The 25,570-nt window shown below is 39.4% G+C and overlaps 1 long non-coding RNA gene across 1 annotated transcript; it reads right to left on the reverse strand.

Moving 5' to 3' along the window:
- Nucleotides 1-441: 441 nt before the first annotated feature.
- Nucleotides 442-22,674, reverse strand: LOC134735935 (uncharacterized). The gene is made up of 3 exons (XR_010119541.1): nt 22,554-22,674; nt 3,320-3,437; nt 442-539 (listed from the first exon to the last, which is right to left on the reverse strand). It is a non-coding gene; the product is annotated as an uncharacterized lncRNA (long non-coding RNA).
- Between the last annotated feature and the right edge of the window lie 2,896 nt (nt 22,675-25,570).

Consider the following 25,570-nt stretch of genomic DNA (forward strand, 5'->3'; position numbering starts at 1 on the left):
CTTTACCCCTGACCCAGAACAGCTGGAAATGAGGATTTCGGGAGGAAAAGCAACCTCAGAACGGAAAAATCAATTTGCATAAACAAGATGGACTTTTTGTTGGAGAGGACTCGGGGGAAAAAAGCAAAATCATGAAAAATGCAGTATCCGTCTATCTGCCATAGAAACTCTCATAATTCTAAGGCACAGGATTCTGTTTCAATATTTGGCATGACAAAAAGTAGCAATTCAATGCATAGTATCTGGACTCATATAATCTTGGGTTTCAATTTCATAACAAACCTTCCCCAAATTTAGTGTCTTAAGGAACATTTATTATTGCTTACAAGTCTACAGGTTGGCTGGATGGTAATTCTGGCCTGGGTCGCGGCTTGGCAGGGCTCAGCTGATCTCTTCTAGGCTCTTTTATGCTTCTGTAGTTAGTTGGCCTATCAGTATTGTCCAGTCTAAGATGACCTCACCTGGTAGGCTCTTCCCCACGTGGTCTCTCATTCTCTAGTAGGCTGGCTGGGCTGGGTTCATATGGCAATCTCAGGAGTCTCAGAGACAGAACAGAAGCAAGTTCTGATTCCTTGAGGCTCTTGGGACTGAGGCTTGAACTGGGACACTTTCACTTACACTGCATTCGTTTGGCTAAGGGAAGCCACAAGGCCAACAAGATTCAGAGAGTGAAGAAATAGATTTCACCTCTTGATTGGAGAAGTCGCAAGGTTACATTGCAAAAAGCATGGCTTTAGGGAGAATTGTGACCATATTTGCAAATAATTTACCACGTACTTTCATCAGCTGTGGGGTTTTGGATAACTACTCTTTAGCCTCTTCGCATGTAAAATAGAAGTAATAATTACTCTCAAAGTGTTGTTGTGATGATTAAGTGACATAAGGACTGTAAAGAGCTTAGCTCATTGTCTGGACATAATAAACCCTCAGGAAGGGTTGTTATTAACATTATCTGTGATTACTACCAGAACACCAAATTATTTAGGAAAGAAAATAGCTCCTTCTGCTGGGTTCCCTCTTTTCCCTGTACTGGCTGAAGCTACACAACCACTTAGTTCCAGAGTCATCTCGAATGATTTGAAATTCAACTTTCTACTGCTCACTCTGTTCCTGCCACACTGGTGTTCTATTTCTCGGAACAGTGTAGTTGCATAGGAGGTGCTCAGTGAATGTTTGTTGAATTGACAACCATCCTTGTTTAAAGGGACATGAATGTTTAATTTGTACTGGCCTCTGACATCTGTTTTATGATGTCTGTTGCTTGCATATCTCATGCCCACAAAGGTGGCACATATATTAATTGCTCAATTTATATTTGCTAAATTAAATATTTTTTTCCAATGGAATTTGACTTTTCCTGCCCCACCTTCCCAAAACAATGCCCGCCCTCCTACCCCTAGGACTGATTTTCAGCATTTACCTCCAGTTTTCCCTCAAGGGAGATTATTGATCTTTAGGATTTCTTAATAAGATTGGTGAGGACACTTAACATTTTGCCAAAACTTCTGTTTTTAAACTGGGTTCGCCATCCAGGAAAAATGGAGAGGACCATTGTCTCTCTCTCTCTCTGTATATATGCACACTTGTATACACAAATACCCTACACACACACACATATGTGTAATTTGGCCTATTTATATATTATTATGTATTACATTATCTGTATCTTACTACATCTAACTGACTAGATTTGTCAGGCATTTATCTTTAAATCCTAAATTAAATTTCGTTTGTAAAAAACTTGTGTCCTGTATTTTCTATCAAGCTGCTCTTTAAGCATTAGGTTTTATATTTGGGGATCCTCATTAAGAAAACTCTGAAGCAATGTTAAGAGAACTTCAGCCTTGCCATTTACAATTATGTGAATTTGAAAAAAGAAATAAAGCAAGTTGCACTATTCACAATAGCAAAGACATGGAATCAACCCAAATGCCCATCAGGATAGACTGGTTAAAGAAAATGTGGTATATATACACCATGGAATACTATGCAGCCATAAAAAGGAACAAGCTCATGTCCTTTGCAGGAACATGGATGGAGTTGGAAGCCATTATCCTCAGAAAACTAATGCAGGGACAGAAAACTGAATACCACATGTTCTCACTTATAAGTGGTAGCTGAACAAGGGGAACACATGAACACCGGGAGGGGAACAAATCACACTGGGGCCTGTCAGGGGAGTGGGTTTGGGGGAGGGAGAGCATCAGGAAAAATAGCCAATGCATTCGGGGCTCAATACCTAGGTGATGGGTTGATGGGTGCAGCAAACCACCATGGCACATGTTTAACTATGCAACAAACCTGCACATCCTGCACATGTACTCCAGAACTTAAAAACTTAAAAAGAGGAACTGGGGATGTTTATCTTGGTTTAGCAGATAAACTTAGAGGATGCACACAGAGGAGCTCTCACATCTGAAGTGTTGTCCTCATGAAGTCAGAAAAGAATCTGGGACCATTGGGAAAGAACTGTAGAAAGGCCAATTTGAACTCCAGCTGAGGAATTCTCCCTCCTTTCTGTTTCCTTCAGAGTGATCTGAAATGCAGTTCGATTGCTTTGGAGAAGTAAGGGATGCTCATGAATAGAGACATTTAAGCAAAGACTGGAAAGTCCATAAATAATGCATTGTTTAGAGTTAGAGTTCACGGCTCCTGAAATTTGGGGATCCTAAGATACATCAGACGCTGCTTATGGATTCTCTTGTCATTGTAAAATAATTTATTGTTGAATAACCTTTGATTTTTTTTCAGTTTTATTTCAAACCCTTGGTAATATTCAAATCATTTTAACAATTTCCCAACAATGCTTTATAATTTTTGCAAATAATTAGAATTAAAAGCTGTATTGCTTGTCTTCATACTTAGTTTGCATATACTCAATTCCTGCCAATTTTTCAGTTATCATGAAGTATATACTGTTAACTTCCAGTGCCAGACAAGAGCAACACTTAGCCCTTGTTAATCTGCTATGTGTTTATTTACGGCTGCAATGTATTATTGCTATTTTTTTTTGGTCCAAATAGACTTTGAGGCAGATATATTTCGTAATATGAACTAATTTACTGTGAAGTGAGTTCGATCGGAGTCCTAGCACCACTGGCCCAGAAGGTAACATGTAAGATAAAGTTAACTAGATAATGTGATAATCTGCCAAATCAATGCATTATATATCCAACTTCAAATATTTTTAATGATACAGTAGCAGGGCACAGATATATAAATACAGATCAAACAAATTATATTTTAATGAAGAAAGTTTATCTTTTTTAAAAGATTTTTGTCAGTGTCTGTAATTTTCACAGCTGAATTTTGTATTTACTTGTTTTCTCAGTGCCCAGGAATCTTTGAAGAATCCTTGGCTCTTCTGTTCTTTTATAAGGAAAGTATTGTTCTCATTCGGCCACTGGTTATAACTTCCAAACTGAAAGCAGGTCACCCTGTAATTTAAAGGAAACAAACAAAAAAGTTAATACAATACAGTGCCAGAGGAAAATGTCTCGGACCTGTAATTGCTGTCAACGGAGGGTCCTGGTGGCTGTCTCCTGATGTGATACTCAGTGCTGAGCTAGGCCTGCTTGACTCATTTCAGAATTTTTATCTAAGATAAGCATCAGCAGGATGGGTGGTAGGGCAGAGGGGAAACTAGGAGTGTGTAGTGGGCAGGTGCTAGGATTTGAAGTTCTTATATGTTCTCCCTTTTAATTAGAATGCCTCGCTTAGAGTCAATGACCCCTCTTCCCTCCACCACCCTCCTCTTTGCTTCTTTCCTTTTCTCTTTTCCCTCTACACTCTTATCCATGCCCATGGCTTTAGTTGTCAGTTACATGCTGAAGACAACCAGAATCCAATAAAAGAAAGTGTTTCGATGAGAGGGTGGTAAACCCTCGCTTAAAAGTGGTGAAGAAGAGAGGCAGTGCCATCTTCCCAGATGTCCAGCACTGTGCCCATCACAGAGTACGTGAGCAATAAAATAGTCAGAAATAAAAGAATTTGAGATAGCTAAAGGTAGAATGCTTTGGGGTATTCTGAGAATGACTAGAATTTAAAGTTGAGTGGATCTGAACCATGGCAACACCCAAAACTCAGTCGCCACTTTACCGCAGCTCTCAAATGAATGAATTGTATTTGGCTTCACTCTCCAGCACACTTAAAACTTGAGTGTGCAGCTTTGGCGGGTTGGTTTATTCCTTCTCTTGGCTGAGTGAAATATTCAGGCAACGATGAGAAAGCGTGTAATGGAGTTAGCTTATGAGAGACTTATTTTTAAGCTCTACAAATAAGAATTATTTTTATTTTGTCATTGTTTTCCTATTATTTCCCTGTTGGACAACTTCTCTTATCAAGTTGGCAAAGAAAAGGGACAGTAGGACAAACACAATGTGGATCCATGCTCTGCAAGTTAACTTAAATGAGTCAGATATCTGCTATTCTGCCAGCCCTCTATGGGCTCCTTTGAGGGATAGCAAAGGATGTTATTGATTTTCTATGGGAAATCATGAAAGGAAGACTTAAGCTTCCCTCCTAGGTTTAGATTGTAGTAGACATTTGTATGTTTATGTGTTTGTTTTGGTTTTATTTTCTTTAATTAATTGACTGATTTTTTATTTTATTTGCTGCCTAACTTCCATCTATTCTTCTTCTAGTTACAGACCAAATTTTATCTGAGAGAACCAGTCTTTTAAGTCAAAGCAGTTGAAATGGGACTTGTTCAACTATTTCTTCCTCCTTGTCACAGGGTTTGGTTTAGGTTTGGGCACAAAAAGTTCAGGACATCTCTTCAAGTGTGGAGTGAGAGGAACTTTATTTTCTTGTAGTCTTGAACCTAGGAGTCCATTAATCTGGCTCTGTTGACAGCCATCTTCTACCAGAAGGGGTCTAGAATTGAGGCCAACATAGAGGAGAACAGAGAAGACGGACAGTCTAGGTCCTGGTGACATCATTTGACCCAGTAGGTCGAGCCACGTGGACAGCCAATTCTAATTATGCACTTTTTAGCTACATAAATAGAGAAATCCCCCTTTAGTTAAGTAAATTTGAGATGTGCTTCTGTCCTGTGCAACCAAAAAAAGTTTAACTGGATCTGCTGCATCCAGCATAGAATTATAAAATAAGAAATGTGTTCTAGCTTTATTCTCTAGAATCTAAATAATCTAGTATCAAGAAAAAATCTGAAACCAAGACTCTAGATGTTTGCAAGGTAAGAATCACAAAAGGCTAGCAGAGGGTTTGGAATTAGCCTATACATCCAACTAGAGCATACAGCAATACTACAGTTGAAAAATAAGGCCCAGGCTTACCCTTCTTTAGTATTAGCTAGACAATTTAGACAAAAGGTTTTCCATAATATTTGCCTACTTTTTATATAGTCCTCTTTCACCTGGCAATTAGAAACCCTCCTCTCCTGTTGAAGTGGTTATATATATAAGTTATCAAAAAAAGACCTTCAGTAAGTCTACACACCTACCTCAATTAGATAAAGTTCTTGAGAATTGAAACTCATGATAAATAAGAGTACTATTGATCAGCAAGATTCATAGTGATGGAATGACCATAAAAACGTAAGCTATTTAGGGAAAGATATACTGTTAGTAGAATGAGATTTGAAAAGCATTAAACACTGGATCATTTTCCTTACGAAAACATCCTGTCTCTTTCTCTGTCTGCTTGGAACATTAAACACAAATGAGTCCAGGCAAAATATTAAGTCTTTTGATGATTTATAGTTAATAGTAAATTCAGAGAAAAACACACCAATTTGAGGCATTATTGTTATTAAGGGACAGTTGGTGCTTTTATCTTTTGCAATCAGCATGTTAACTCATATTCTTTCTTTTGCATATTCATAGTCATGGTCATTTTAGAGGCAATATACATAACTTGATTTTTTTTTTATTTCTTCACATGGCGACTTCTGGTTGGAAAGATTCTGTAATTTAATATGTTCCCCAGCAGAGAAGTTTTAAGACTTTATTTTACTTTCAGAGAAAAGACACGAAATGATGCACATGCAAATGAGAAGTAAGTCCAGGATGCTGTGTTATTGAGATCCAGCCCCTGGAGTAGTTTTCTTTTACAATTTCCCCTATGCCATTTAACACAGACATTTCTATTCCGCAGCTATTTTGTCGTGGGTTCCTTTGTCCGTCACTTCTCTTGTCAGATTGGAGACCATTTCTTATCTTTTCCCATTCTGTTCCAGCAAAAATGCACTATTTGTTCCAAGTCGACAAAACCTTATTTATAAACTATGATAGGACTGAAAATAAATAAAACTGAAAAAATGGTTGGTGGTATTTTTTTTGACAAATTGAACCATTTGAAGAAGACAGAAAACTTATCAGATCCCCATTCCAGAAGCATGAGGTGAAATCATCCTGTAGTTCATCCAGACTCTTCCACTGTGCTTCGGGCCGTGGCTAAGAATGGAAAACAGTGACCCTGAACAATCTTTCCCTTTTCCAAATGTCCAAAGCAGAGTAGAATATTTTAAAATTATCTGAATGGGCAGTCCCAAGACAGTCACTATGAGTAACACAAGGAAAAGGTAACACTGACCTGTATGAGGTGCAGTTTGCTTGCCAAAGGATAATTCATCTAATTCAAATAATTCTAATTCTCAATGAGCCTGTTAGAACAGTCAGAGTGTTTACGTGGTAGGCATACACCCTGAGATTTGGAATAGTTTGAAGAATTCACAATCATATGAAGTCTTACTTAACATTGAAATATAAATAGAATAGGCTCAGAGAAGCAGAAAACTATTTTTCTTCTCAGAGAATTATTTATTCCCAGTTTGCCTCCCCCAAAAGAATATCTTATTTCATGTTCCTATACCACAGTCTACCTTCATTTGAAGCACTTTCAAGGTTGAAAGTTTAAATGTATTGGTATAAGTTCTCAAGGGCAAGGACAGCATAATTATTTGCTCACCATTGAATTCCTAGAACCTAATGCTAGGGTGGACACATAATAGACACATAGATATTTGTGGGTGAATAAAAGTTTATATGAAAGAATGTCCATTGAATGTTGTTTATTGTGGTGGTTGGAAGGGGAACCTGAGTGTTAAACAATAGGGAAATTAAAAAAAATACATTATAGTATATCTGTAATGACGAGATGGCATGAGGGTTTTCCAAAGTTAATGTTTTTAAAGAACTTTTAAGAGCAATGGCAGCTTGAGCAACATAGTGAGACCCTGTCTGTACAAACAACAACAACACAACAAACCCTGGCACGGTGGCGCATGCCTGTAGTCCCAGCTACTCAAGAGGCTGAGGTAGGAGGATTGCTTGAGCCTGGGAGGTTGAGGCTGCAGTGAGCTGAGATTGCACCACTGCACTCCAGCCTGGGTGACAGGGCAAGACTTTATCTCAAAAAAGGAAATGGTATTTAGTGAAGAAAGGCAGAACAAAATCTTGGACGATCTTGAGTAATTATTCTAAAAAAAATTGCAGAATTATTTTTCTTTTATCTCTTTTTTTTCTATTGCTTCAAGTAATTGCTATAAAATAATGTTATGTCCACACTCCTCAAGTAGGAAGTCAGTCCCATGTAAAAGTGGGGCTTACAAAACTTTGTGAAATCTTTTCCCTTCTATATTAGGGTTGATCCTGAGCCTTATTTGACTCCCAAAGTGTGATATACATCATATAGTCAAAGAATTCCCCTGAGATTTTTCCTGGCAGTTAATTTCCACATAAGACATCTCAGAAACCCAACTTGCTAAAAAGGGGGTTCTATTCTGTGCGAACAAAACAGAGCGAAGAATACATATGTTTTACTGATAGGCAAATTCAACATACCTATAGACCACATAACTGGAACTAAATGCAGGAATAGCTTTTGTAGTTATATTGTAGGCTGGTGTTTCTCAAACCATGTAGTAGAAAAGCAAATTCTTGGGGAACCTCATCTGGTGGTCCAAGGAGAATCAACCAAACTTGAAAAATTCCATAAACTAAGACTCTCTCCTTTACGTTCACAAATTATATTTGCGTATTAAAGGCTCAGAGAAATCTCCCAGCCAATAAAAAAATGATCAGTATCATTTATAATGAAACAAGTAAACTTATTTACACCAGATAACATTGTTTTCTAGGTATAGCTATTAAGTTAATAAGTAGCCACTCCCAACCATTTTTATCAATAGCAAGTTAATAGCATCATTACACCTTTGTTTTAATGGAGGATAAAGCCCCAAGAACTTCCTGAAGATTTCATAGTTTTGATTATTGCAATAATTATAATTTTGTTCATAAAAATCTAGTATAATATAATTTTGCAAGTATTATTACACACACATTGCATAGAGAACACCAAAGCCTTGTTGACCTAAAACTGACTTGTATTAGTCTGGCTTACTCATTTTCTTTCTTTCTTTTTTTTTTTTTTTTTGAGACAGAGTCTCGCTCTGTCGCCCAGGCTGGATTGCAGTGGCGCCATCTTGGCTCACTGCAAGCTCTGCCTCCCGGGTTCACACCATTCTCCTGCCTTAGCCTCCCAAGTAGCTGGGACTACAGGCGTCCACCACCACACCCGGCTAATTTTTTTGTATTTTTCGTAGAGACGGGGTTTCACCATGTTGGCCAGGATGGTCTCAAACCCCTGACCTCATGATCCGCCCACCTCGGCCTCCCAAAGTGCTAGGATTACAGGCTTGAGCCACCGCACCCGGCCGGGTTTACTCATTTTCTAAGGAACTTTTCTTCTCCATGTGGTACTGCAGAGATAACATAATTCAAATTAATGAATGAGCAAAATGATAACTTACTATATATGGTGAATATTTGGTACATATTTTTGGTCACTGTTGAAGGAGTGGCATAATACTGTGGATTCTGTAGTAACTATATACAAGGTGGCTTTAGGTATTATATTGCTTAATTTTTCTAAATTGTTTTTATCACCTGAAACCAACTTGTGTACTGGTATCACACTCATGTTAACACTGCATATTTTAGTAAGTATCAGGAAAAAAAAATGCAACCAGCACACCAAACTTGTGATTTTTCCAGTTACTACTGTTTAGAAGGAAGTTAAAATCAGCCTAAGGTTTTAGAAAATGAGCTGATTTAAATAAAAATGTTATAAATATTAGTAATTTGAGTGATACAGGGCAAAAATCTCTAAATAGTTAGGTGAACGATTGATATTTGGGAAGCTCAAAGTTTACTGTTTCATGAGACTAGTAGCAATTACCAGTCTCTCATACCAAATGCAGTGGTTAAACTAGTGGTTCCCAAAGCTGACCCTGCACTGGAATAACTTGGGAAGCTTTTACAACTACCATCAATCTTCACCCTAGAGCAATTAAATCCAAATCTCCAGGCATGGAATCTGGGCATTAGTAATACTTTAAAGCTCCCTGGTGACTTCATTGTGCAGACAGGGTTCAGAAATGTGGGGCTAAGGTATCATCTTAGTCCAGCAATTGTGTCTGATTTATTTCTTTCTTCCACCTACTTCTGGATCTTTCTCTAATCTGACTTGTCTAAATTCACATTCCATGCCAATCCACTGAGCCCACACCGGTCAACGATTTTCTTGAACCCAAACTGAAATATTACAGGCTGGGAGTTCTTGATCTTTCTATTGTCATGGTTTGAGTTCCAGCATTTACACTAGTTTCCTGTCTCCATTACGCAGATTTTATAATTGAATTTTTGTCATTCTAGCTTTTTGTGACTTACATAACACTGTGAAAATTCCATGCAAAAGTTGGAAATAATAACTTTTCTACAGTGCAAATGAACCTGCAACAAAATTTTGTAAAAGATTTGAGACTGCTTTCTACAAGATGTTGTGTCTACACATTTCCTATAACTGCAGTGGTCAATTTGTTGATAGATCTCCTTAGTTTTCGGGGTATAAAAACACTCTTCCGGCCTGAGTTGGAGGGTGATTCCTGCATTATTTAAAATACTAAATTCTGCTCCCTTTTCTCTCCTCCATGCATCTGACTCCCACTCTGGATTGTGCCCGGACTCCCGCTCTCAAATGTCTCTCGACCAGAGCAAGTGAGGTTAAAGATTATCTACTTTCATGATAATTGATTTTTGTTTTATTTTTATTTTATAAGTAATTACCAGATAACTGTTGAATGCATACACATTTGGAGGTTAAACATGCAAAAAATATATTTTGTCCAGTATATTCAGACTGGGTGCTCAAATACTTTATGATTTGAGGACTGAAATATAAAATATCAACCCTTCAACATCCAGAAAACCAGAGGTAGGAAGTAATTTCCCTGCCTCAACATTGGCCTGTTTATTTATTTTATTGTATTTATATATTTATTTATTTATTGATGGAGTTTTGCTGTTATTGCCCAGGCTGGAGTGCAGTGGTGCAATCTCGGCTCACCGCAACCTCTGCCTTCCAGGTTCAAGTGATTCTCCTGCCTCAGCCTCCCAAGTAGCTGGGATTACAGGCATGCTCAACCATGCCAGGCTAATTATGTATTTTTAGTACAGACAGGGTTTCTCCATATTGGTCAGGCTGGCCTCGAACTCCCGGCCTTAGGTCATCTGCCCGCCTCAACCTCCCAAAGTGCTGGAATTACAGGCATGAACCACTGTGTCCGGCAACCTGTTTATTCTTTTACAACTGCAACTAATGTGTTCTTTTCTAAAAGCAGACAATTGTAAAAAGTGATTTGGGTTGTCTTTTTTGGTTCATGCAAATGTTTAACCAGCATTAAAGCTGCAGTTCTCTCCCTATGAATCTTTCTTTGTCTACCTTCTATTCTCCCATTCCACCTCTTTCTCTTGTGAACCTCCAAGTTAACAATCAATTCTTGGTTTTCATAAGGGATTCAATATGAGATTTTGTGAACTTCTAAATTTGAGACATCTTTATAGCAGGTGTTGAGAACCCTTTTCTATGAAGAACCAAACAGTAAATAGTTTGTTTTTGGACTATACCGTGTCTGTTGCAGCTACTCAACTCTGACATTATAGCACTCAATTGGCCATGGACAATACGTAAATGAATGAGCATGGCTGTGTTCCGATACAACTTTAGTTACAGGTGGTGGGCCAGATTTAGTTTATTCACTGTTGCTCTGAAGCATACAGTTTTCCCCACAAAGCTGAGTAAAGTAAAACTAAGAAGTCTTAGTGACTTCCTCACACCCTTACGACTCTATAAATATAAAACTAAAATTGCCTATAAAACCATTAAAGTTAATTCTGCCCTTAAAGTGAACTCTGTACAATTGTACATTATATCAGTATTATTTTACTATTGACCATGAACTTAACCTGAATCTGCAATATCTTATCCCTTTACTACAATTATTGCACATAAAAAGACAGGCAGAGGATGATGAAGCTGTGCTGATGTGTAGAGGCCAGATGACAGGTCAGGCATCAGCTCAAGGGATTCACTCCCACAGTCCAACCCTTTAAATGGACCACACAGTGACCTTCAGCGTCCCGGATGAAGAATGGAAACTGAAAAATTTTAAATTTGTGCATGCTAAGACTCCTGCATATCAGGCAATTTAGCACTCAGTTATTTATATATAGACCACCTCAAATCTTTCATTCTTCTGTGTGTGCTGGTTATGTCCACCGAACCATGCTACTAACTCATGGTTGTCCACATCAGCCACAACATTTAAGAGAAGGCCAAACACATAGTTAACAAATGAATATATTTTTGCTATGAAATTACTGGGTTAGGGGATTGTCCTAGTTTAGATATTGCTCCTTCTTCTCAATACATTTATTAAAAAATACATTTTGGTTACATGAGAGAGCCATATAGGCCCGTTCTGTACAAAGTAAACTGAAGTGATGAGCTCATTATAAGGCCTGGGTCCTCTCATTTACTTGACAGAGATGGACATTGCTAATCTCATCCTGTTTTTTTTTTTTTTTTTTTCAATTCTTCACATAGCTGTTACCCTCTGGGGCAGAGGAGCAGAGGGATGAATTTGTATTTATTTATTTCAATTAACAAATTGTATATATTGTGTACAACCTGTTGTTTTGAAATACGCATATACTGTGGAATGGCTAACTTGGGCTAATGAACATATACATTACCTCCTATATTCTTATATGTTTTTTTGTAGTGAGAACACTTCAAATCTATTATCTTAGTAGTTTTCAAGTATACAATACACTATAATTAACTAAAGTCACCATGTTGTAAAACAGTTCTCTTGAACTTATTCCTTCTATCTAACTGAAATTTTGTATCATTTGACCATCTCCCTAACCCTCCCCACCACCACACCCACTCCCTGGCAACCATCACTCTACTCTCTGCTTTTATGGGTTCATTGTTTTTAGATTCTACATGTAAGTGATATCATGCAGTATTTGACTTTCTGGGCCTGGCTTATTTCACTTAGCATAGTGTCCTCCAGGTTCATCCATGTTGTCACAGATGATGGGATTTCCTTCCTTTTTAACGCTGAATAGTATTCTGTTGTATAGGTATACTACATTTTCTCTGTCAATTCATCTATTGGTGGGCATTACCCTGATCCTTAAATAGCATCACCAATCTTTGGATGATTGGGAAGTTTTGATCATTCTCTTATTTGTTTATATAGCAATTCTTTACTAACTTACTGGCATCTGGTATACACTGTGCTGGTTACCAAGTGTTGGAAAAAAAAGGGAAATAGTGTAGTCTCTGTCCTGGAGGAGCTCTAGGCCAGTGGGAAAGATGGACACTCTCACAGGCAATGGTAACTCAGTTCCTCTGTAAGGAAAAACAGAAGGTATCAGGAGGGAGAGAGAAGGGTCCTAAACACGATAGCAAGGTCCAGGACAGCTTTCTGCAGGGAGTGACATACAAGCTGGGACCAAAGAATGGATATTTATGGGTTAACCAGGTGAAGGGTGATATGGTTTGGCTCTGTGTCCCCACCCAAATCTCATCTTGAATTGTAATCCCCATTGTCAAAGGAGGGATTTGGTGGGAGGGGATTGGATCATGGAGGTGGTTTCCCCCATGTTGTTCTTGTGATAGTGAGGGAGTTCTTGCAAGGTCTGGTTGTTGATAAGTGTCTGGTGTTTCCTCCTTCATGCTCTCTCTATCCTGCTGCCATGTAAGATGTGCCTTGCTTCCCCTTCACCTTCTGCCATAACTGTAAGTTTCTGGAGGCCTCCCCAGCCATGTAGAATTGTGAGTCAATTAAACCTCTTTTTTTTTTTTTTATAAATTTCCCAGTTTCAGATAGTATACTTATAGCAGTGTGAGAATGGAATAATATAAAGAATTGGTACCGAGGTTGTGGGGCACTGCTATAAAGATAACCTGAAAATGTGGAAGCAATGTTGGAACTAGGTAATGGGCAGAAGTTGAAAGAGTTTGAAGGGCTCAGAAAAAGACAGGAAGATGTTGAAAAGTTTGGAACTTCCTAGAGACTTGTTGAATGGTTTTGACCTAAATGCTGATAGTGATATGGACAATGAAGTCCAAGCTGAGGTGGTCTCAGATGGAGTGAAGGAACTTATTGGGAACCGGAGCGAAGGTCACTCATGCTATGCTTTAGCAAAGAGACTGGTGGCATTTTGCCCCACCCTAGAGATCTGTGGAACTTTGAACTTGAGAGAGATGATTTAGGCTATCTGGTGGAAGACATTTCTAAGCAGCAAAGCATTCAAGAGGTGACCTGAATTATTCTGAAAGTGTTCAGTTAACAGCATTCACAAAGAGATGGTTTGAAATCAGAACCTATGTTTAAATGGGAAGCAGAGAATAAAGGTTTGGAAAATTTACAGCCTGGACATGTGGTAGAAAAGAAAAAACTGATTTTCTCTGGAGGAATTCAAGCTGGCTGCAGAAATTTGCATAAGTAACAAGGAGCTTATGAGCCAAGACAATGAGGAAAATGTCTCCAGGGCTTGTTAGAGACCTTCACAGCAGCCCCTCCCATCACAATCTCAGAGGCCTAAGAGGGAAAAATGACTTCACTGCTCTTTGCAGTTTTGGGACTTGGTGTCCTGCATCTCAGCTGCTCCAGCTCCAGCTATGGCTAAAAGTGGCCAAGGTACAGCTCAGGCTATTGCTTCAGAGGGCATAAGCCCCAAGACTTGATGGCTTTCATGTGGTGTTGGGCCTGCAGCTATGCACAAGACATGAGTTGAGCTTTGGGAACCTCCACCTGGATTTCAGAGGATATATGGAAATGCCTGGATGTCCAGACAGAAGTCTGCTGCAAGGGTACAGACCTCATAGAAAACCTGTGCTAGGACAGTGTGGAAGGGAAATGTGGGGTTGGAACCCATACACAGAGTCCCCATTGGGGCACTGCCTAGTGGAGTGAGTAGAGGGCTACCATCCTCCAGCTCCCAGAATGGCCGATCCACTGACAGCTTGCACCATGCACTTAGAAAAGCCACAGGCACTTGATGCCAGCTTGTGAAGGTAGCCACAGGGGCTGTACCCTCCACAGCCACAGGGGTGAACTGCCCAAGGCTATGAGAGAGGCCCTTGCAACAGCAAGCACTGGATGTGAGACATGGAGTCAAAGGAGATCATTTCAGAGCTTTAAGGTTTAATGACTGCCCTGACAAGTTTCAGACTTGCTAGGGGCCTATAGTCCCATTGTTTTGGCCAATTTCCCCTATTTGGAATGGGAACATTTACCCAATACATGTACCCCCATTGTATCTTGAAAGTAACTAACTTGCTTTTGATTTTATAGGCTCATAGGTGGAAGGCACTTGCCTTGTGTCAGATGAGACTTCGGATTTGGACTTTTCAGTTAGTGCTGGAATGAGTTAAAGACTTTTTGGGGGACTATTGTGAAGGCATGATTGGTTTTGAAATGTGAAAAGAACATGAGATTTGGGAGAGTCTAGGGGTGGAATGATATGGTTTGGCTCTGTGTTCCTATCCAAGTCTCATCTTGAATTTTAATCCCCATATGTTGAGGGAGGGACCTGGTGGGAGGTGATTGGATCATGGGGGCAGTTTTCTGCATGTTGTTCTCATGATATTCAGGGAGTTCTCATGAGATCTGGTTGTTGATAGACATCTGGTGCTTCCCACTTCACTCGCTGTCTCTCCTGCTGCCATGTAAGATGTGCCTTGCTTCCCTTTTGCCTTCCATCATGACTGTAGGTTTTCTGAGGCCTCCCCAGGCATGCAGAACTGTGAGTCAATTAAACCTCTTTTCTTTATAAATTACCCGGTCTCAGGTAGCATCTTTAGAGCAGTGTGAAAACAGACTAATACAAAGGGCATAGCTGAAAGTGAAAGGCAAGATGTGCCAAGAAGGGAAAATGGCCCTACAAAGGCCTAGAGCAGAGTCACATAATCTAAATAGCTGTAGAACTGTGCTGGCCCCAGGATAGGTGACTTTTGTGTGATGTATCCTGAACATGGAGCAGCCTGAGAAAGGTGAGGATTCTGGGTCACTGTGCTGATTCATTTAACAAATGCCAGTAGACACTGGGAGAATTGTAGTAAAGGTATTAGGAATAATCTTCCCAATGAAGTTAAAACTGGGAGTTGATTGCAAGGGGAATTTGTGGCATCACCTTCCTTTGATGCCTGTTAGAACATGATAGATTGTAGTGGACCTTGGAGTGTTTGTAACTACATAATTCTCACTTTGTCAACAATGAGTGACCTCACTGAATCACAGAAATAAGGTGACTGTCAAAAGGCAGTCTGCCTGTGCCTTGTACTTCACCTCCAGCACACATCAAAGATTTGCTGATTAGCCCACCGTCTTCTCCAGCCCACACCTCGACCCACTCTCTGACACGCCCCTTCTATGCACATCGATTATGGTGAAACCCCACTGTAGCAAAGCTGCCTGTTATAAAGGGCCCTCCCTATTGACTTTCTAAATTTTCATAGTGAAATGCTTGTTCTTTTTGCTTTGGTAGCATATGTAGTACTGAGTACAAACATAACACACATATGCACACACACTCCACACATGTATTCATGTTCATATGTTTTCGTTAAAAAGCAGATTGCTCAGATGAGTATAAAGGAAATGGTAGTTTAGGTGGTACACGGATACTTTGATAACTTAGAATGACTGACATTTGGGGAATATATTTTCATAAACAAAATATGCATTTCTGGAGATATGAATACTGCTTTGAATCTCAGGTTTACTACATCACATCTTGGGAAAGTTACTCAATTTCTCTGAATGCTAGTTTTTAAATCTGTGAAATGGGTTAATGAAATCTACAGCATTGATTTTTGGTTTTTGGAGAACTAATGTAGACACTTATTAGGAAACGCTGAGCAGAGAGTTTAGCACGTGGCAACAGTGTAAACGTTAGTTCCTGCCTTACTGCCTCCAATCTCTCCTACTATATTTTGATGATGTTCTCCTTCTGGCAGATCTGAATTTACTCTTTGCCTTGTGTCCACCATTACTCAGCACATTGCTTTTTGCTTGAATTTATATAAGGCTTTAAAAAAATCAGGTTCCTAGTTCTGCATTTCTTTTTCACAATTATCAAGCAAAAGGCAAATTCTTTCTAGGCCTGTTTCTGACGTGCGGTCAGCATTCCAACATAGGAGACAACCATTGTGTGTTTTTATTTTCCAGTTGACTTGTTCACTGTGATGGTGTGAAGATCTTTCTATTGTAGGCTCAGTGTAAAAATAAAGCATGCACGGTAAGACTTGGGAGTGGAGTGTGTCTCATGCCTCACATCTCTCAGAAGTTAAAAAGGTTTTATTTAATAGAAAAGGTATAATTTCCTATTTATAAGTCCATCTTAAACAAAATTCTAAATTCCAGGCTTCAATTAGATTTCACTTAAAAAAAAATGAACGTCCTATTTCTGTTCCAGGATTCAATCCAGGGCATCACATTGCATTTAGATGTCATATTCTCCTCTGTCCTTTCTGTTCTGTGAATTTCTCAGAATTTATTTTTCATGACCTCAAGGGCCTTGAGGAGTACTGGCCTCATAACCAGCAGAATGTTCCCAATCTGGGCCTGTCTGATGTTTTGCTTATGATTGGGCTGGGGTTATAGATTTTGGGGAAGGAAGCCACAGGGGTGAAGTGCCCTTCTCATCCCATCACATCAGGTGGCACATTATATCCAGATGACATCTCTGGTGAGGTTGACCTTCATCACTTGGTAAAACTGGTGCCTGCTAGACTTGTCCACTGTATGTTATTCTACCTTTCCATACTCTATTCTTTGGAAGCAAGTCAGTAAGTATGGCCCCCTTTCAAGATAGGAGGGGTGAAGAGTTAACCTCGGGAGCTTTCCTGGAGGTAGAAGTACCTACAGATAATAAATAGACTATTTTGTAAGAAAGATTTGTCTCTATAAGCCCATTTACAAAAATCAAATTTGTGTTGGGGGGTGCATTTTCCCTGTAAATCAAGGCCCACACAATATAATAAAACCTGCATGTAGAGTGATATCGATAGTCCCCCTGGTCTTTGTGATTTGAAGTGTTTATATAACAAAGTGTCCCTGAAATGTATTCTTGATTTTCATCTGTAAAACAGAAGGGCTAGCCTCAAATACTAATCTTTGTTTTCTTTTGAAAATAAAAATGAAAATTCGTTTATTACAATGTTGGAAGATACATGGTCCCACAGGGATTTAGCAAAAAGAACAAAAGATGAATTGCTGGCAAGTCTAGAACGCATTTCTGCCAACTTTCATGGAGTATTTTTCTAATGGAAATTTCACTTATCTAGAGTAGAATAATTTATTCAGTGAAGATAAACTATGGCAGCTTGCATCTCAGACTACTTTAAGAGTTCAAGAGGGCTGGCGGGTATTCCAGAGACAACCTCTACATTGGCAAAACACTTCTACCTTCCAATTGGGTTGAAAACATTGGTATCAGAAAACGCAAAAAACAAAAAAATTTGCTGAATACTTACAACGTGATAGGCCTAAGGATACACTGAGAAAGGTACCTACCCTTATGAACAGATGCCAGAAGTTCATTTCTCTGAAAATACTTCTTTGGAAATAACAAGCTGAAAAGTCTTTATATATGACTTTTCAATGTAGTTACTGGCTCTTCCATCTTTCTTTAGGGAAATGCAGCGGCGAAAACTCTGTGGCTGAGTTTCACTTGGTGCTTCATTTTAACAAGTCAGAGGATTTGACATTGCTCTGGGAGCTTCTGTGGGAACTGCAGCCTAAAGACAGTTAGCTCACACTGGCCAGAGACTGAGAACTATGTGACTCTGTGGCCTCAGGGCCTGATGCAGTTTCTGCTGCATGTAAGGAGAGCTGCAGTTAGCGAAGGATATTAGCCTTCATAGAAAAAGGGGAAAAATGCCAATACATTCCCATTATACTGAAAGCAAACATATTAAAAACAAAAAACAAACTCATAAAACATGAACAGTGCAAAATAATAAAAACTGATACACTGTGGCCAGGCGCGGTGGCTCACGCCTGTAATCCCAGCACTTTGGGAGGCCAAGGTGGGTGGATCACAAGGTCAGGAGTTCGAGACCACCCTGGCCAACATGGTGAAACCCTGTCTCTACTAAAAATACATAATTAGCTGGGCATGGTGGCACATGCCTGTAGTCCCAGCTACTTGGGAGGCTGAGGCAGGAGAATCACTTGAACCCAGGAAGGAGAGATTGCTGTGAGCCGAGATCGTGCCATTGCACTCCAGTCTGGGCAACAAGAGCCAAACTCTGTCTTAAAAACAAACAAACAGAAAACAAACAAACAAAAAACTGAAACATTGTATTTCATAAAAATTAAAACTTTTTGAAAGATACCAAGAAGAAAGTCAAAGGCAGGCTTTGGACTGGGGGGAAACATTTGCAAATCATATATTCAACAAATGACTTACATCTACAACATAGAAGTATAACAACACAATAACTCAAAAAGTTAGGCACAAAATTTGAACAGACATGTGAAAAAAGAATGTATATGAATGGTCAATGCTGCTAATCAACAGTCATCAGGGAAATGTTAACTAAAACCACAGCGAGATACCCCACATTATATTAGATTGGAAGCAAACAAACAAACAAACAAAATTAATTTCAAGTGGAGAAAATCTGGAGCTACTGGAAGTCTTGTACACTGCCAGTGAGAACGTAAAATGGTACATTCACTTTGGAGTCGGCTTGGAAAGTTTTTAGGAAGTTAAACATATACTTACCATAAAACTTAGCAATCCCATTTCTAGGTATTTACCCCCCAAGAAAATGAAAATGTATGTTCACATCAAAACTTGTATGCTAATATTCATAGTAGCTGTATTTATAATAGCCAAAAACTGGAAACAAACCCAAATGTCTGTCAACAGGAGAATGAAAAACAGTCATAGTATATCCATGCAATGGATACTATTAAGCAATAAAAAGAAATGTGCTATAGGTATCTTCCACAACATGACTGGACCTCAAAATAATTATACTGAATTGAAAGAATCTCAGACCCGAAAAGAATGTACATTGTAGTATACTATTTATATAAAGTTCTAAAACATATAAACTAATCCAAGAGAAGAAAGCAGGCCTGTCGTTCCTGGATATGGGGTGGAGGAAAGGATTTCTGATCATAGAGTGTGAAGAAATTTGGAGGAGTGTATTGGTCCATTTTCACACTGCTATAAAGAACTTCCCTGAGACTGGATAATTTATAAAGGAAAGAGGGTTTACCTGATTCACAATTCCACATGGCTGGGAAGGCCTCAGGAAACTTACAATCATGATGGAAGGGGAAGCAAACGCATCCTTCTTCGCAAGGTGGCAGGAAGGACGGGAGCAGGGGAAACTGCCACTTACAAAACCATCACATCTTGTGAGAACTCCCTCATTATGAGAACAGCAGAGGGAAACATACCCATGATCTAATCACCTTCCATCAGGTCCCTCCCTTGACATGTGACGATTACAACTGGAGATGAGATTTGTGTGGGGACACAGAGCCAAACAATATTAGGGAGTGATAAAAAGATTTGTTGTTTTGATTATTGTAATGGCTTTATACATATATGCATATGTCAAAACTGATCACATTTTACAACTTAAATTTATGCAACTTTTTTACTTCAATTATACTTGATAAAGTTATTTTAAAAAAACTTAACATTGAATGATGTTTTGTTCAAATGATCTGATTATTTGTCCTCTAATTCAGTGGATATTACTTAAATGTAAACTCCTTCTAGAGGAGAAAAATGACATCCTAAGTAACATTAGAGATTGCAAATGAGAACGACATGGAAACCCAGTCATATCAGAGTAATAATTATTTGTCTCATAAACTAACCTAGATACTTGCACAATCATTGTGCCTGTCATAGATCTCGTGGTTTAAAATGTTCTGAAATTACAGTTGATCCTTGGCATTTATAGCTTTGACATTCACAGTTTCAACAGCTCCCAGACACCTCAAAGACCCAGGATGGGGAGCAGTTGGTATTTTGCTGAGGCAGAAACATGAGGAGCACACACTGCTGTCCAGGCATGAGAAGCTAGTCATGTGAATCACGAGTAACATCAGCCCACAGCCCATATGCACTTCTGACCACAGTTTTGCTCGTTAATCCTTGGTGGGTTTGCAGTGGCCTTAATGAAGCGATCATGTGTGTGCGAGCATGCATACATGTCTGTCTACAGCAGTTAACTCGTCAGAGGAAGAAAAAAAGGTGGTTAACTTGTGGTGGGAGGACATACCTTACATGCCAATCTTAACAGAAGTGTGCCTTAGCCATTGTATTGATTCGAGAAATAGTCACTGAGCTCAGACCAAGTGCCTTGCAATGCAGATATGCCAATCTTTTTCCTTTTGGGTTCAGAGCCCACCAGGGGAGACAGACACTGATCACCAAAGTCAGCAATTATAAGCATTATCAATGTCAGGGAGGGCATCAAGGGGGCTGTGGAAATATCTGATGTCTAGGGTGGGAGAGGATGTCAAGGCAGGCTTGCCTGAGAGAGGGAGGGCTGAACTGAGATTAGAAAAGTGAAACGCGGGCCGGCCACGGTGGCTCACACCTGTAATCCCAGCACTTTGGGAGGCCGAGTTGGGTGGATGACGAGGTCAGGAGTTCGAGACCAGCCCGGCCAAGATGATGAAACTCCATCTCTATTAAAAATGCAGAAAAAGAAAAAAAAATAGCCAGGCAGGAGCCTGTAATCTCAGCCACTGGGGAGGCTGAGGCAGAGAATTACTTGAACCCGGGAGGCAGAGGTTGCTGTGAGCCGAGATTGCGCCACTGCGCTCCAGCCTGGGCGAAAAGAGTGAGACTTGTCTCAAAAAAGAAAAAGTGAAACAGAGCCCGAAGGAAGGAACAGGAGGCTGAATGGCATGGACTGTTGAGGAGGAACATTCTAGGCAGAGGAAACAGCATGTGCTAAGCTAAGGGGTGCTTGGAAAAAGGAAATTAGCCAAGGTAGTCTTTTTAGTTATGGATACTTCAAAAACTATCGCTCATAAATGCCCAGTCTGCTGTTTTATATGAAAAAAAGATCGATCATCTTGTTTCTGGAATCCATGTTACTTTTATATTTTAACTTTTATGGACTAATTTGCTATAGGTTTTTGTGTTCTGCTTTTGGGGCATTTCGTTTCTGGGAACATACAGTTTGAAGCATGAACAATACATAGTATTTTTCTTGATTTTTTTCATTGTGGTTGGTTTTATAAGGTAACTGTATTAGCTGGATTCAAATTCCCTGAAGGGAAGGTCAAATCATTTTGCACAAAGATAACAAATAATAAAACCATTCACAAATTTGATCACCAATTATGAATGTAGAAGTCACTGCTGAGGTTTAGTCTCTCCAAAAGATACAATAAAATGATCCAACACAGTTGATAAAAGACATCATTGAGGAAAAAACAACTTTAAAGACTTTTTAACTCCCAACTTGTCATTATAAAACAAATACCAAATTTTCTTGATTTTAATAAATCATTTAATTGTAAAATACACTTTCAATTTAAACAGCTGTTTGTTTTACAAGAGAAAGAAGAACAACACTACCACGTTAAATATAGCACATTGATAGTCACATGTAATTTAATTTGGAAATGCTTTAAAACTTAAATATTGGGAAAAAAAGTTTTAAAAAGAAAATAGCCACTCTAAAAATAAAATCTTTTGAAAAGCCTGACTATGTGCTAAGTCCTTTACTAGGCTCTTGTCATTTTATCCTCAGGAAAACCCTAGGTGGCTAAGTCCTTTTTTTTTTTTTTGGTGGGGGGGTTGGAGTCTCACTCTGTCACCCAGGCTGGAGTGCAGTGGCACAATCTTGGCTCACTGCAACCTCCGCCTCCTGGATTCAAGTGATTCTCCTGCCTCAGCCTCCTGAGTAACTGGGATTACAGGCACGCGCCACCACGCCCAGCTAATTTTGTATTTTTAGTAGCGATGGGGTTTCACCATGTTGGTCAGGCTGGTCTGGAACTCCTGACCTCGTGATCTGCCTGCCTTAGCCTCCCAAAGTGCTGGGATTACAAGCATGAGCCACCATGCCTGGCCTTAAGTCCTATTTCTATCTTTGCTGTACAAATGTGCAAGCCAAGGTTTGATGCAGCCGAGTAGCTGAATCAAGGCTAGAAAAGATTACATAAACGAAATTTCCTTTACCAGGTCACACAGCAAGTTAGCAGGAGAGAGGAGAATCATTGCAGTTCCCCCAGTCTCCTGGCAGAATTTTGCAACAGGATTACCTCCTAACAGGTCACAATGCCATGTCGTCTCCCAAAGAGATGAACCTAAAAAGAAGGAAGAAAATGATGAACTAGCCATCCATTGTTCCCCAACAAACCTCAGTACAGACTGAAGTTCCCAATGTTCTGTTTTTGGTCTGCCAAATTGAGTGTCTTTGTGATATGTTAATCAGGACCACTAATCTCTCTAAAGCCGACTGCGAAGCTTCTAGATCACTTAATAAGAACCCTCTGATGGGAAGTAAATGAAGATGATTGATTTCTGCAATTTCAGTGTTTTAAAACACTGGTAGCTTTATTCAATTTAGGTGGAGGGAAAAAGAGTGGCTACTCATTGTGAAAAAAAAATTATGGTAGACTTCTGTATAGGCAGAGAGAGGGGGCAGTAAAAAAAATAAGATGAACAGGAAATGCTTTTGTTTATTGTTTGGTTTGGCTTTACGTATGCTTATTTCGAATATGAAAAAGATAAAATTCAAATAATAATTGCATCTAAATAAATTCAGATCATACAGAATGGGCATCATGAGGCTTGCTTTCCCTATGGTGAAGTTCAAATGAAACAGTGGGAGAAAGCATTTTTTCAACTGTTAAGAGCCATCTAAAAGTAACAGGTTACTATCACAATGGTTATCTGCCAGAACAAGTTTGACATGCAATTTAATGAAGTGTTATGTATCACGAGTTCATGTATATTCTTGCAGCACAGAAAATTGCCGATGGTGTGACTTTTTGTTCTCGATCATTCAACTCTTGTTTTATGCGTCTAAATCTTCTTGCTAGAGAAGTTCTTATTAAGTGATCTAGAAGCTTTTGCTAGATATTGCCTCCCAGGTCCCTCATTGTGATTATGATTGTCAGAGAAGAATCCAATGAATATGTGGGTTACTAGGAGATATTCTTTGGATGTTTTATGCACTTTGCCCTTTTTGATATACAAAGGCAATGTAGGAGACAACCAAATAAACATTCCAGAGCCAGGTCCTGGAGACTCTTACACTGCGAGCACCAGGCTTACTTGTGTAGCCTGGGATGTACTAGAAATTCAGTAAATATTCATGCAGCAAATAAATAAATACATATCTGAAGAAACTTACATAATATAAATCCTTCATTAAAGGCAATATTTAAAAGAAAACAGCTTGGCTCTTCATTAAGGAAATGCTTAATGGGTTAATGTGTTCAAATTCTGACAGAGAGCTGGTGTCAAATTCCAGCAGTCACTGACCAGTTGAATGCCTGGGAAAAGTGTGGTGTGTCTTTCTCTCTCATCTCTTTTCTTTCTCTCTCTCCTCCTCCTCCTCTTTTTCTTCTCCTCTTTTACTTTCTCTCTCCTCATATTTAAAAACTTGGATTTAGTCATATTTCTTAGTTGATGTCATATTACTTTATCATTTGTCCTGTGGTGTTATGATATATGTAGGTTTTCATCCAGGGCTCCTGGCTTCTAACTCCTTTAGCCCTGTTACAGTCTTCTGTTGCAATGTTGGGGTGTTGAAGGCTTCAGGGGCAGCCTCTGACCTTCCCCCACTCTTCTTTCACCTGTCTCAAGGCAGGACTTGACTCTCCCCCCACCTTTCTGATTGTGGGTCTTAACATCCTCCCCAGAGAGGGTCCCACCCTATACTATGAGGGGAAGAAATGCTAATGTCATCAAACTTCTATAAAAACCCAAGAGGACTGGGTTTGGAGAGTTCTCAGTGTTTGATCAGGTGGGGGTTTCTGGAGGGTGGCACCTGGTAAGGGGGACATGGAAGCTCTCTGCTCCCTGTTCCCCACACCTCACTCTAGGCATCTCTTCATCTGTATCCTTTGTAATATCCTTTATAAGGAACTTGTAAATGTAAGTATTGTGTTTCCCTGACCTCTGTGAACCACTGTAGCATATTAAACCCAAAGAGGCAGTTGTGCAAACCCCGACTTGAAGGATGTTGGTCAGAAGTTCTGGAGGCCTAGACTTGCTACTGGTGGCTGTGGAATGGGGCAGTCTCAGAGACTGAGCCTTCAACCTGTGGAATCTGAGGCTATCTCCGGGTAGGGTCATAATTGAATTGGAGGTCACCCAGCTGGTGTCTGCTGCTTGGTGGTGGGGAGAAAACCCACACGGTTGATCACAGAAGTCTTCTGTGTTGATGATAGTTGTTGCAGTGTGCGAGCAGAGGAAAAACATAGTTTGGGAGTTTTAGAGATTTTTTTTCCCTACACAGTTTCTTACAGGGCTCCTCTTTCATTTTAATTTGTCATTCATTTGTCATTTTGTCCCCATAATTCCCTGCAGCTCACCTACTCAACCCACAGGCACCCGTTCAAATGTATTTAATTTCAATCTCTTTGTTTACGTTTGTTCTTGCAAAACTGATGCAAGTATTGTCCATCATGCACACATTTGTATGTGATGTAAATACACTGTGAAGTGTGTGTGGGCATGCACACGTGCATGTACGTGTGTGTAATTTTAACATAGGTGGATAAATATGGTTCTTTCTTCTGAATGAGCCTTTGTCCTTTTCAGCACTAAGGATTTAAGATCCATCTATGTTTCTTTCTTACCTCTCACTTTGTTTTTCATGTCTCTCAGTGATGGACACATAGATTGATTCTTAACTTCCTCAGTGAAAATTATTACACAGATTTCCTGTGGACCTGTGTGATAATTTCTTTGGATTATACACCCAGGAGCCAAATTGCTGGTACATGGGTGTATACTTTATTTGGCTAAGTGCTGGCAGATTATATTTCAGGATCTCTAATTCTTTGTGACTTTATGTATCAAAAGAGGATAATAGCATATGCTATGGTTTGAATGTGTCCTCCAGAATTCATGTATTGGAAACTTAATTCCCAGTGTGACAGTGTTGGGAGACTGCATCTAATGGAAGGTGTTTAGATAATGAGGGCTCTTCCCTAATAAATAGATCAATGTCATTATAAAAA

Source organism: Symphalangus syndactylus, chromosome 24, assembly GCF_028878055.3.
Source record: "Symphalangus syndactylus isolate Jambi chromosome 24, NHGRI_mSymSyn1-v2.1_pri, whole genome shotgun sequence".
Classification (NCBI taxonomy): domain Eukaryota; kingdom Metazoa; phylum Chordata; class Mammalia; order Primates; family Hylobatidae; genus Symphalangus; species Symphalangus syndactylus.